The sequence below is a fragment of the Notechis scutatus genome, chromosome 2 (genome assembly GCF_049901735.1).
Source record: "Notechis scutatus isolate UNSWTSFEM ecotype Mainland chromosome 2, rNotScu1.2, whole genome shotgun sequence".
NCBI classification, from domain to species: domain Eukaryota; kingdom Metazoa; phylum Chordata; class Lepidosauria; order Squamata; family Elapidae; genus Notechis; species Notechis scutatus.
In genome coordinates this window covers 207620456-207632882 of record NC_142010.1, presented here as the reverse complement: position 1 = coordinate 207632882, position 12427 = coordinate 207620456, and positions in this window count along the sequence as shown.

Genomic DNA, 12427 nt, shown 5'->3' with positions numbered 1-12427 from the left:
GTTAGCAAATGTGGACATCTGTGCATCAATTTAACAGTTAAGACTTCGGCTTTTTAGTAAAGATGATGTTCTTATATGTTCCATTTCACATCTGGTTTTCTGTTCCAAGGGCAGCTCACATCAAAGACATTTTAACAAAGACTTCTAAGGCTTGATATCCCCTTGTTTACAAAAAAAAAAAACTTGCTGGCAAAGGTCCGCTTCATGCCATATCTCTTTTCATCTTTAAGCAAGCACAGTGCAGGATTTCAACTACATTCATCAGCTCCTAAATTAGCATACACTGATTTAAATGAAAGCTTATTTTATGCCGACTGAACTTTATAATGTTGGAGAAAATATTAAAGAGATCTCATTAATCTAAGTTATTGAGTTAAAGCAAAGGAACAAAAGTGCTTTCTCTGTGAAATTCAGTGCCATTCTGGAAAGTCTGAGAGATCATGTTGTAAATAACTGTGGGTCTAATCATGGATGCCAAGGAGAGCCTGTCTTTAGTATCTGTTCAGTATCTCTTCGTTATTATAACGTTATTATCTGATGAAAAGAATTCTTTTCTTTTAACTTTGCTGTAATGTTCTTGATTCTGCCAACCCATAAATACTTCAATTTGTAATCCTCCAAAATTTACAGCAGCAGAATACTACAATATAGGATACTGCAGCTTTGACTGTGATGCTTTATTGTGACATTAAGACAACACAACTATGATTTTTTTGAGTGCTGTTGCAGAAAAACACCACAAATTTATGCATTACTCTAGTGTGCAAACACATTTGGGCCAAACTAGGTAAATAGTAAAATAATTAGAACATGGATTCCTCCTTCCTTCCTTCCTTCCTTCCTTCCTTCCTTCCTTCCTTCCTTCCTTCCTTCCTTCCTTCCTTCCTTCCCTCCTTCCCTCCTTCCCTCCCCCTTCCAATTAACTCTGGAAGAAAGTCAAATCTATTCAATATAGGCAAAGAAAAACCCTTATCATGCAGTCTACATGAGGGTTCCCTTGAAGAATTTGAGAAGTGTCAGTGGATCTTAAATGGAGTATTTATGCTGCTAACTGTTGTACAATGCTGGAGTAATATTATTCCCATGTGAAAGAACCGCATTGCTATCAGTTGGCTGACTGAAGAAATTCTGTCTTCATATGACTGGAACTATCATCAGCATCAAAACAAGTCCCCTAAATCAGCAATCCCCGACCTTTCTGACTCCACAGACTGGCAGCAGTGGCGGTGGGGGAGAGGACAGGACATAGTTTTGCATGCTTGCATGCTGCATGCATGACCCACTTCCCAATGGGCTACAGACAAGTACAGGGCCACAGACTAGGAGTTGGAGACCCTTACTCTAAACAATGCATCCCATTTCAATTGTTTTCTTGACTTTTCTTGTATTGCTCCATCCAGGGAATTTCCTTTCTTTCCTTTGATTTGCTTTTTTCACACTCATTTTTTACCCCATGTGGATTAAAATATATTAACGCTTAAATAATTAAAATGTGTGATAAAATAAACCCATTGTTTGAATGATACCGTCACACAAACAATAAAAGCAATAGTCCCATTTCAATGCATTTAAAATTAATGCATGAATATATTGAGAGAATAACTTTATTAAGTTGAAAAATCAGTAACATTGGTGCCAACACTTTGTTGGGCAGAATGTTTCAAATTCTGGGGGTGGTGTGACCATGGTAGCCATTTCTTAAGTGTCTGCATGGTGGAGTAGAGAAAATAGAACAATGGACAAATTGATTGATTGATTTGATTGGTCAATCACTTACAAGATAATAGGTATAAGGATAAACATAGTTATGAATACAAGAAATGAGTACATATAAGAAAAATAAAAGAAATAATAGGACAGGGACGGGAGCAGAGGTGGTATTCAGCAGGTTCTGACCAGTTCTGGAGTGGAAATTTTGAGTAGTTCAGAGAACCAGCAAATACCACCTCTGACTGGAGATTTTACAGTATCCTTCCCCTGCCATGCCCACCAAGCCATGCCCACAGAACCAGTTGTAAAAATATTTTAATTCCACCACTGGATGGTAGGCACTTTGGTGCGCTTATGCACATCTCCTACAGACCTCTTAGGAAAGAGGTGAGGTGAGGTCAATAGTAGAAATTCTAAGGTTAAAGTTTTTGGGGTTTGGGGAAGAAACCACAGAGTCAGGTAGAGTATTCCAGACGTTGACCACTCTGTTGCTGTTGTATTCAAGTATTGGTCTGGCAAATGTTTTGTATGCCCTAGTTAGTAGTGTGATATTACCAGAGAAAAAGCTACGTAGGATTAGGTTAACAACTCTTAATGCCTTTTTGGCTGTGTAGTTACAGTGGGCTCTAGCACTTAGATAATTAGAGATGAGTATTCCAAGGTCCTTGACAGAGTTTGGATCATCAACAAGGTCTTGATTATTCAGCTTGTATTTTATTTTCTGATTTTTTTTGCTAATATGTAAGACAGAGCATTTATTTGTTGAGATTTGAAGTTGCCATTTGTTTGACCATTCTGATACATAGTCAAGGTCTTTTTGAAGGGTAGCAGTATTGTCTGTGGTGTTGAATAGCTTTACATCATCAGTGAAGAGAACGCAGTTGCTCTTAATATGATCGCAGAGGTCATTTATGTAGAGTATGAAGAGAGTTGGTCCTAGAACACTGCCTTGAGGGACACCACTGTTGACAGGTACAGAATTTGATAAGACACTCCCAATTTTGACCATTTGTTGTCTGTTTGACAGGAATGCTTCTATCCAGTTATGCAGGTGTCCAGAGATACCATAAGATTTTAGTTTTAGTAGTACTTTGTCATGTACCACTGAATCGAAGGCTTTATAGAAGTCTATGTAGATTGCGTCTATTGCTTTGCCCTGATCGAGTGGTGTAGTCCATATGTTTTTGCAGTGTAAGAGTTGCAGATTACAGGATAGTTTTTTTCTGAAACCAAATTGTTTATTAGAGAGTAGGTTTGTCTCTAAGTGGAGGATAATGGATTGGTTAATAATTGATTCCATGACTTTACAGGTAATGCAGCATAAAGAGATTGGTCTGTAATTTTCAACTAGACTGGGGTCTCCCTTTTTGAAGATGTGGATGACCGTGGCTTGTGACCATAGGTTTGGCAAAGAGCTGGTCCTAAAAGATTTTCCAAAGATTATGCTTAGAGGTTCGGCTATGGCAGTGGATAGCTTTTTAAAGAAATAGGTACATATTCTATCCAGTCTAGTAGATAAAGTTTTAGATTGCGCATCCTTCTTTATTTTGATGTGCTTTCAATTTTCTGAAGTAATATGTGGGCATTTTCCTATGTATGGATTTTTGTCAATCAAAGAAAATGTGTAGATGACACCACTTCGTGCACTGAGATTGCAATGAATAATTGCAGTTGCACAGATTTTCAGAGAACTGGCCTGGGGGTGGGGGGAATGACACCTTAATATCTAGCCCAAGGGTGTCCAACTTTTTATACTTTAAGACCTTTGGACTTCAACTCCCAGAATTCTCCCTCATTAGTTCAAGACCCAAGTGCAGCAACGCCATCTAGAATGAACATCAGAAGGGGGAATATCAAGAAGACATTGAGAAACATCTTATGTGATTTCAGCAGATTCCTAATTATATAGAAAGGCTCTTTGTTCTTCATTCCCTACATATCTTCTTAAAAAATGCTCTGGAGAATTCCCCAATCCTTTTGAGACAAATGTGTGCCAGATATGTAGCTGGCAGTGAGGAGGAAGAATTAATTTCACCAATAGTGTCCATTCTCCTCCCTCTAATGTGTTCATTCACACATATTTGGAATTCAACCTTTGTCCTCTTCGATGGCCAAGCAATGAATACTTGTGCTGCCCTACTCATTCACTCACACATGTAAGTGTGGGTTAGAGAGTTTATTAATGTTCCCCAGCAATTCCTTCACCCAGCCTCAGAACTGTCCCAAATAAATCCAGCCACAAGCAGGCCAAGATTAGTCCACAAGGCAATGTCCAATAATCCATAAAACAATGGAAAGTTGCTCCAACAAATAAGTCCACCAAACAAACTTAAATCCACTAGGCAAAACTGAAGTACACTCACCAGAGCACACTCGGCAAGAGAAGTTCAGTCTCCAAGGCACAAAGTCAAGCAGGAAGCACAAGGAACAAACACACACATCCAGAAACCAAACATGTTGTTCCCAGCAATGCCTTCCTCTGCCTGCTGTGATAAATAGCTTTCCGGTGCAGCCCATCAAGATGGGTGGGGCCTTCTCCTGAGTAATCTGGCAGATCTCCATTTTTTTATCTTTTCTCTGCCCTGTGTGTTCTTGGATCCACCATAGAAGGCAGTTCCTTCTCCTCCTCTTCACTGACCAACTGCCCCTGTAAGCTGTCCCTTGCCATAGCCTCCCATAAATCTCTTTCAGCTGGCAGTTCAGAGTCATTAATTCACCCAGTTCGTGACATACCAGGAAGGAGCTCTTTTTCCTTTGAGCTGACCTCTGAAGAAGATTCTGAGTTGTTGTCCATGGGTGACATCACAATACTAGATTGTTGTGGTTCAGTTGTCAAGTCGTGTCTGACTCTCCATGACCCCATGAACCATAGCATGTCAGGCCCCCATCCTCCACTACCCAAACTCATGCCCACTGCATCAATGATACTATCTAATTATCCCATCCTCTGCCATTCCTTTCTCTTTTTGCCTTCCATCTCTTCCAACATCAGGGTCTTTTTCAATGAATCCTCTCTTCTCATTTGATGGCTAAAGCACCTGAGCTTCAGCTTCATTATCTGTCCTTCCAAAGAATAGTCAGTTTATTTGCTTTAGGAGAATACTAGATGCCATTATACACATTCATAAAGCATTTTCTTTACAAGCTTCTTGTTTCATCTGTTTATCTAAAAAGCAAGATTATTTTTTCAATATGCACCAAGTGACTGTATAACTCCTATACCTTCATCAAAACAACAACAACAACATATTGCAGTCAGCTGAAAAGTTTGTTCGGTCTGATTTCTGACCTTCAGCATTTCTGTAAAACAAAATTAAAAACAGACATGTAGTTCTATATTTAAATAGAAACCAAACAGACCAAGGGAAGATTTGTAATTCATATGGAAAAAAATTAATGTCAATCTATGAAACTAGCAGCAAAGTCAGGCTCTAATTTTCAGGATAGTATTTAAGAGGCTTAAATGGGAGTGGTGTGGGTGCTTGTTTCTGGAGCCTTGGGTCATGACCCTAATCCATTCCCAGACTTTGGTCGCGACCCAATTTGGTCATGTCCAGAAGCACGACTGACTGCACATGCACACAGTCAAAAAAATTGTGCCGAAGGAGAAATTGGCACAGAAAGGGAACCTTTCCAAGCTGATTTTGTTTGTCACCTAATTTTTGAATTGTGACCTGATTAAAAAATGGGGTGGATTTTTTTGTTCACCACCCAATTTGGTTGCGAACAGGAGCGTTTGCGACCCGAGGTTCCGCTATATTGCTCTTATTTTTGTATTGCTGACAAATATTTTTATAATCCTAATTTGGGAGCATGGCTTATTTGTTTTGAATTGGTTAAGTTGAGTTGGTTAAAATGTAGGAGCATTATACATTTACTAAGTATTTTAAATATTCAACATTTAAAAAGCGAGACTACGCTTCCTATATAGGTTTTGCCAACTGATTAATTTAATTTTAGAAATATTCTGTGGACTTAATTCAGTAGAATTAAGACTGAATTGCATCAGCTTGCCATAGAAAAATATGATATGTAATATTATCCCCCCCCAAAGCCACTTAATTCCTATTTAATTCAAACGCTGAAAACTAGGATCTTCCCCAAAAGAAAATAATGCAATCTTTGTTTTGTATTCTCAACTTTTCTTTCAGTTGCACCTCAGTTCTAAGAGATAGAACATTAGCCATAACATCCACCCAGTGCATTTAATTTAAAACAAAGAATGTAACAGGGTTCTTAGTTGGATTAATGCCATTGTGGCATGTATGGCCATAAAGTTTAAATATATACAGGTAGTCCTCAACTTAAAACCACCCCCTTAGTAATTCTTTAAAGTTACAACATCTCAAAAAGTTACTTATGATTGCTTTTCACACTTGCTCTTGCAACATCCCCATAGTCATGCGATCAAAATTTGGATGTTTTGCAACTGGCATGTCTTAATTAACTAATTTATAAAATTTATAAGCAGCCCACCTTACTTCAAGGTGGCCTACTCATGACAGTTGTACTGTCCTGGGATCGTGTGATCACCATTTGTAATCTTCCCCTAAGATTACAAATGGCTTCCAACAAGCAAAGTCAATGAGGAAAGCCAGATTTGCTTAATGATTGTATGTTTCACTTAACAACTGCAGTGATTCACTTAATAACCATGGCAAGAAAGATTGTAAAAGGCGCAAAACTCACTTAACATTTATATTGTCTTGCTTAGCAATATAAATTTAGAGCTCAATTTTGGTCATAAATTGAGAACTACCTGTATCTGACTAATAGGTTCATCAAAACTGATGATTCTCATATTGCATATTTCCAATGAGACGAAAGTGTCTTTGCTGCCAAAAGGAGGTCATGATTTGGACTAGGAATATAGTAATGAAAAAGGGCCCATATGCTTTTGGTGTCTTCTGCGCAAGTCACATATGTTCTTGTGTAATGTGTAATTCTTATGTAAACATAAATACATGCAATCACCCTCCAGGCCTATCAATTTAAATATCTTTTGTTTTTAATCTGCAATTTAATCATTTGGATTACAGGAGAATAAAACAAAAGGAAATACTTAAGAGCATCCTCGGAGTCCAGTGACAGCACATTGCAAATTCTAATTTTGTGCTTAATTTTGAACAGACAAGGCACAAAAGACGAAAGAAATAATGCAGAATATACGCTGAGAAAAGATGAGCAAACATATAGCTTGGTCATTTGAGAGTTGCTTAAACAACCCAGTTTAGCTACAATCTATGAACAAATGCTTCCTAAACAATAGGATCCAAAACTGCCAGCAGATTTTACAGAGTAAACAAGATATCGTTTATTCTATTGACCTTCAGGTCTGCATTATCAGCCAGGATCACAAGAGCATATTTAAAGCTGTATTTCATTGGACATTTCACTGAGGAGTCTCTAGAAAATTCTTGAACCTGGAAAGTTGGCAATCACTCATCTTTCCCTTGAAAAAGAGAACAAAGAAAAAAAAGAAAGTGGATGGAGGCAGAGTAGTATATAGCACTGTGCTGAACAATTAATAATTGGTTTTGAGCAGGAATCATATGATCAGAGAGCACAGCCAAGAAATATGTCAGTTTCTTTCAGCTGTTGTTCTCAGGCATTGAATCACAGCCAAGCTGGCAGTGTATCTATTTTGCATCTGTGGGAAGTGTAAATTAGGAACAGGTTTCAGAGAAAGAGAGACTAAGTTGTATAGTGTGACCTCTTGACTCTAAATAAAGATTTAAAATATGAAGAATTTTCCATGCAAACTGTCCAAAATCTTCAGGAAATATGAGCTCTGTTCATCACACCTCATTTCATCTACATGGCACACACTGATTGCATTTGACTTTGGGTTGATTTTATTTGATGAAATTGAGGAAAGACAAGATGAAGAAGAGACAGTTGAGAAATTAGAATAGCAAAAACATTCATTTTATTTTATTTTATAAAATGAAAACATTCATTTTCTATATGATCAGCTGCTTTTTGGAGAGGTATGAAGTAGCCGGAGGTTTGTTTGTTTGTTTGTTTTGTTAAAGCCACTTGATTTTGCAACAGAAACAACTCCTTTCTCTAAGTATGATCAAGAAGCAGAATTTGGGGCATTTGACTCTTTGTTCCTGTGATCTATTGGAGCCAATCTCCCAATTTAAGAGTCACAGCCCTAAGAGGTCCTACCATCACTGGGACCAATCTGATCTTTACTTTCTATATCTTTAGTTCCTACTTCATAATTTCTCCTCATTATCATACTTCTTCCTGTTATTGCTATTCACTTGGCCCTGCTACAGTGGTGGGATTCAAAAAATTTTACTACCGGTTCTGTGGGCATGGCAGGGGAAGGATACTGTAAAATCTCCAGTCAGAGGTGGTATTTGCCGGTTCTCCAAACTACTCAAAATTTTCACTACTGGTTCTCCAGAACTGGTCAGAACTTGCTGAATGCCACCTCTGCCCTGCTACATCTATCGCAACCACCCTCTTTGTCTACTATTACAACGTCTGGTTGTTTAGCTGGTACCTGCTTGTCTGTCTAAATCTGGAAGTCCCACAGTACTTCTTATTCTCCACAATCTTCCATGGGATCTCCTACCTGGATTCTATTGTGTATAACATGTAACAATATATTCACGTAATACATTTAAATAGTTATGTTTAAAGTAATAAACAGAATGTGCTTGTTTCGACAACTGCCACTTTTTCCTAAGGTGCATAATTTTTGCCTTCTTTTCTGTTTGTTAATGATATCAATTGCACATCAGAACAAGGGCTGCTGTTAGATATGCAGATTTAATAAGCCATTTGATATATTTCCCCCCTGATTGTCAGAAATGGCAAGTACATTGTAATTTAAATTCAGCCAATCTACCCATGCAAAGATCAGAACGCATCCTGAACATGAAAAGATAATATGATAGCTGCACATAAAACAACACACCTGCACTGGCAAAGGTTAATGCTGTGTGGTTAGACAGTGTATTAATATTACAGAAGTTGATGTGAATAGTATTATTAAATAGGCACTTATGATATTTGGACTTGGTGACAGTAAACCAGTTGCATGCTGATTCCATTAATAGACTCCATGTAGCTCTTATATCCATATTCTGTGGATGTGGATGTTTCAAAATTATGTTTTGTTTGACATTTCATCTGTTTTAATGTTCAATTTCATATGATAACAAGGGTTACTCTTAGCCCAATCAACAGCTAAGATGAGGGGTGTCCAACCTTGGCAATTTTAAGACTTGTGGACTTCAACTCCCAGAATTACCCAGCCAGCCACAGGTCTTAAAATTGGCAAGATAGGATATCCCCTTCTTAGATGGTTCAACACTTGTTCTCATGGAAGCCTACAAGAGCCCTTTAAGAAATGTTGAAATGGATGGGCATGAATGCAACAACATTCCTTCTATGCATGTTAGAAACTCAGTTATTTAGAAAAAGTAGTTTTTCCAGAAGAGCTGTTCTAAGATAGTTCAGCACCATAAAGTATTTTAATCCCCCTTTTATGTGCTTCTTCCATATATTGCTTATCAGGTTTATTTCCCCTCACTGCTCTTCTCAACTTGCATTTAACCACAGCCCAAGCAAGGCCTGGCATCATCTTTGTTCTGTCATCTTCCCATAATATTGCCTTCTTCGGATCTTAGCTTGCCTGTGAAAGGTCTTTTGCTATGCAGATGTTAAAGTAGAGATTTACCCACAAGATGTTATCAAAGTTGTTATTGTAATAATTTCAAACTGCACCATGGTTTTGCACTGCAGGTTGACTCTGCTGATTGCCAACACTTTTATCCTGATCATCTCAAGGTTGACTCAGCCTTCCATCCTTCCGAGATTGGTAAAATGAGGGCCCGGATTGTTGGGGGCTGTTGAGGTAATTCCCCATTAGAAGAATGAGCGCATACAGGGAGACGTATTTGAAAGAAGTGTTTGAATAATACACACACAGCACACAGATACACTGTACAGTAAATGTAGGTTTTTACTTCCAGAAACTTTTAAGCAAAGTTCAAAATACAGTCCAAAGTCATTCACAGGTAAGATCAGTCAGTTTTTAGTCTAGGGATAATCCAATAACAAAGTCCAGTATCAAAAACAGTTCAGTAACAGACTTACATCAAATCCAGGAATATCAGTCAATTAAAAGGAACGGCAAAACTCTCCAACAGAAGGAAAAAAAAAAGACTAAGACTAAGACAACCCAAGTTTCTGGCTCTATCTTATGGCCACTTGAGAAACCACACCCAATTACACTTTTAAGATTCTCTTAAAGAGACAGTATTAAAATGTCTATCCTGGTTTATATATTTTCAACCCAAATAGCTGTTAGGTGACTTACATTCCTAACAGGAGCAATACACTAACTTTATAAAGAGGGATGTGAAGCACTATGGGATGATATATAAGTCTAAGTGCTATTACTAGTTCTAAAACCAAAGCAACAAAAGCAAACTAAAGATTGGAATGGGAACATTAAATGTCACATCCCTAGAGTTTTCCACTGACTTAGCCTTTAGTGGATAGCTATTAGCCCCAGAAAAAGCTCTAAATATCTTTCCTTCCCCATGAACATTATGTCAATTATTTTAAAAACTATTGCAGTGTTTTTAGACATCTGCTATTTATTTATGCCTCAGTTTTTATAAATTTCAAACCAGCTGCCATTTGGAATGGGTTTCTTTCTGCTTTCTTTTTCTTTAATTAAACCGTTATGTTGATTTATTTTATTGCATTTTTATCACTGTTTCTAGCTCCTTGAGTCACAGACATGGGTATCCAGTACAAACTACAATGACAAAAAATGACAACATTTAGACACAATCCACAGCCTTTCATACTTGCATCCTGATGGCTGATGCTAGTATGTAAGTCATAGGATTTGAACTGTGATGTCAATGACATCCATTTTTGTCATCCTCTCCCTCCCCTAAGGACCCTTATTCAGATGCTGTATGAGAATAAAAGGATAGATAATAAGGGCAGTAGGTCTGTAGGCAGTACATGCATAGAAAAGGAGACTCCAGGTGCTATTATTGATCTTAATATTTTGGATTAAGACATGTTGTATGATATGAAGTTCTCAAGAAGCCATAAAGTTACAGTGGTACAAATTTAATCGGCCCACTGGGATTTGCCTACTATAACTCAAACAAGCCTTGACTTGCTGAATATTAAATTTATGATAGTGCCATGAGAAAATGACATTCAAGAACACAGCATTAATGCAAGTAGGCAGCTTTTTAGTTCTGCTTTGGTCTGCCCTTGTTTATAGTCTAATGAGTGCTCAATTACACATGACACAGGAAATCTATGATTGGGTTTTTTTACATTTCTTTTGATAGACACCTGTTGTCCAGCACATTTGGAGGGAACCAAGATGGGGAAAACAGAGCAGATAAAATTTATCGGCAACTGAGATTATGATTGACATTTGTCCGTCATAAATGTACTGAATTTTTTTCACTAGCAACTCAACTTTTTCTTTCTTTCTTTCTTTCTTTCTTTCTTTCTTTCTTTCTTTCTTTCTTTCTTTCTTTCTTTCTTTCTTTCTTTCTTTCTCTTTTATTTCTTTCTCTTCCTTCCTCCCCCCCCTCTCTCTCACACACACACATTTCTTCTGAAACTTGACATTAAAGGTATCAAACAATCAACAAAATCCAGGATTAGATAAAAATGAAAAAGCACAAATTAATATCAGTGCAAATGTTAATTTGCAATCAATCAAAAGCTGTTAAAAGAGACGTGGGTATCTTTTTTTAAAAAAAACAGAATGCATCGCAGACCTTGGGACTAAGCCTTTTCTATCGGCCACACGATCAGGCCGCTGACAGCCAGAACATTTTAAGTAGGGCAGATTTTAGCAGTCAGATAGATTTGTAATGAGAGCAGAAGTCTTGCAGATGGTCAGGCTCTGAGCTATTACATAGCTACGTAAGAAGATGGAATTGAAGAAAATGTAATGCATTTTAAAAGGTGGCTTGGAATAACTAAGTTTCTCAGAACTGTATATGAGGCTGGTCAGTTTCTCACTATGAGAACACTAGCTTAGTATGGGCAGAATTTGTACCTAATGTAAGAGAGTTCTTATTCGATCATTTATTTTACAAAGTTATACCTGATCATTCCTGAATATGTTAAAACTGCATAATGAGTACCATAGAACATATTTGCAAAAGATTTGACCTAGTAGTAAGAGGTGTAGGGTGGATTTAAAAAGTCAGGATTGAAATTACAACACTGCAACCAAAGCCTCATCCCTTTCTACTCATATTTGATGTCAAAATAAACACAAAATAGGTAAGATTCCATCTTGCAACCATCAGCTTGAGCTTAATATGTAAATTGCTGTTTTTCCCACTATGGGCAGTTTATAAATTCAGTAAATAAATAATTCTTTGCTGTCGTATTCCTATGTAGGTTCGGGATCTACAGTTCCTCTTCAACTTAGTATAAATGCTAACAGAAAGCTGTTTTCTGATATGAATCATATTAAGGTGGAGGTGGGATTACAGACAATGACTCATACCTAACCACCTCATGGCTTGGTTGCTGCAATGAATGCTACATGAGGTTGCTCTAAAACACAGATGTCAAACTCGGAAGCTTTACATGGAATGCAGCTGTATGAGCAATGATAAGCATGCTTCAGTACTCCCTGCTTAGTTTACATCAGAATGTCTATTGATTCCCATGGTCAAGACAAGTTTAATTAACA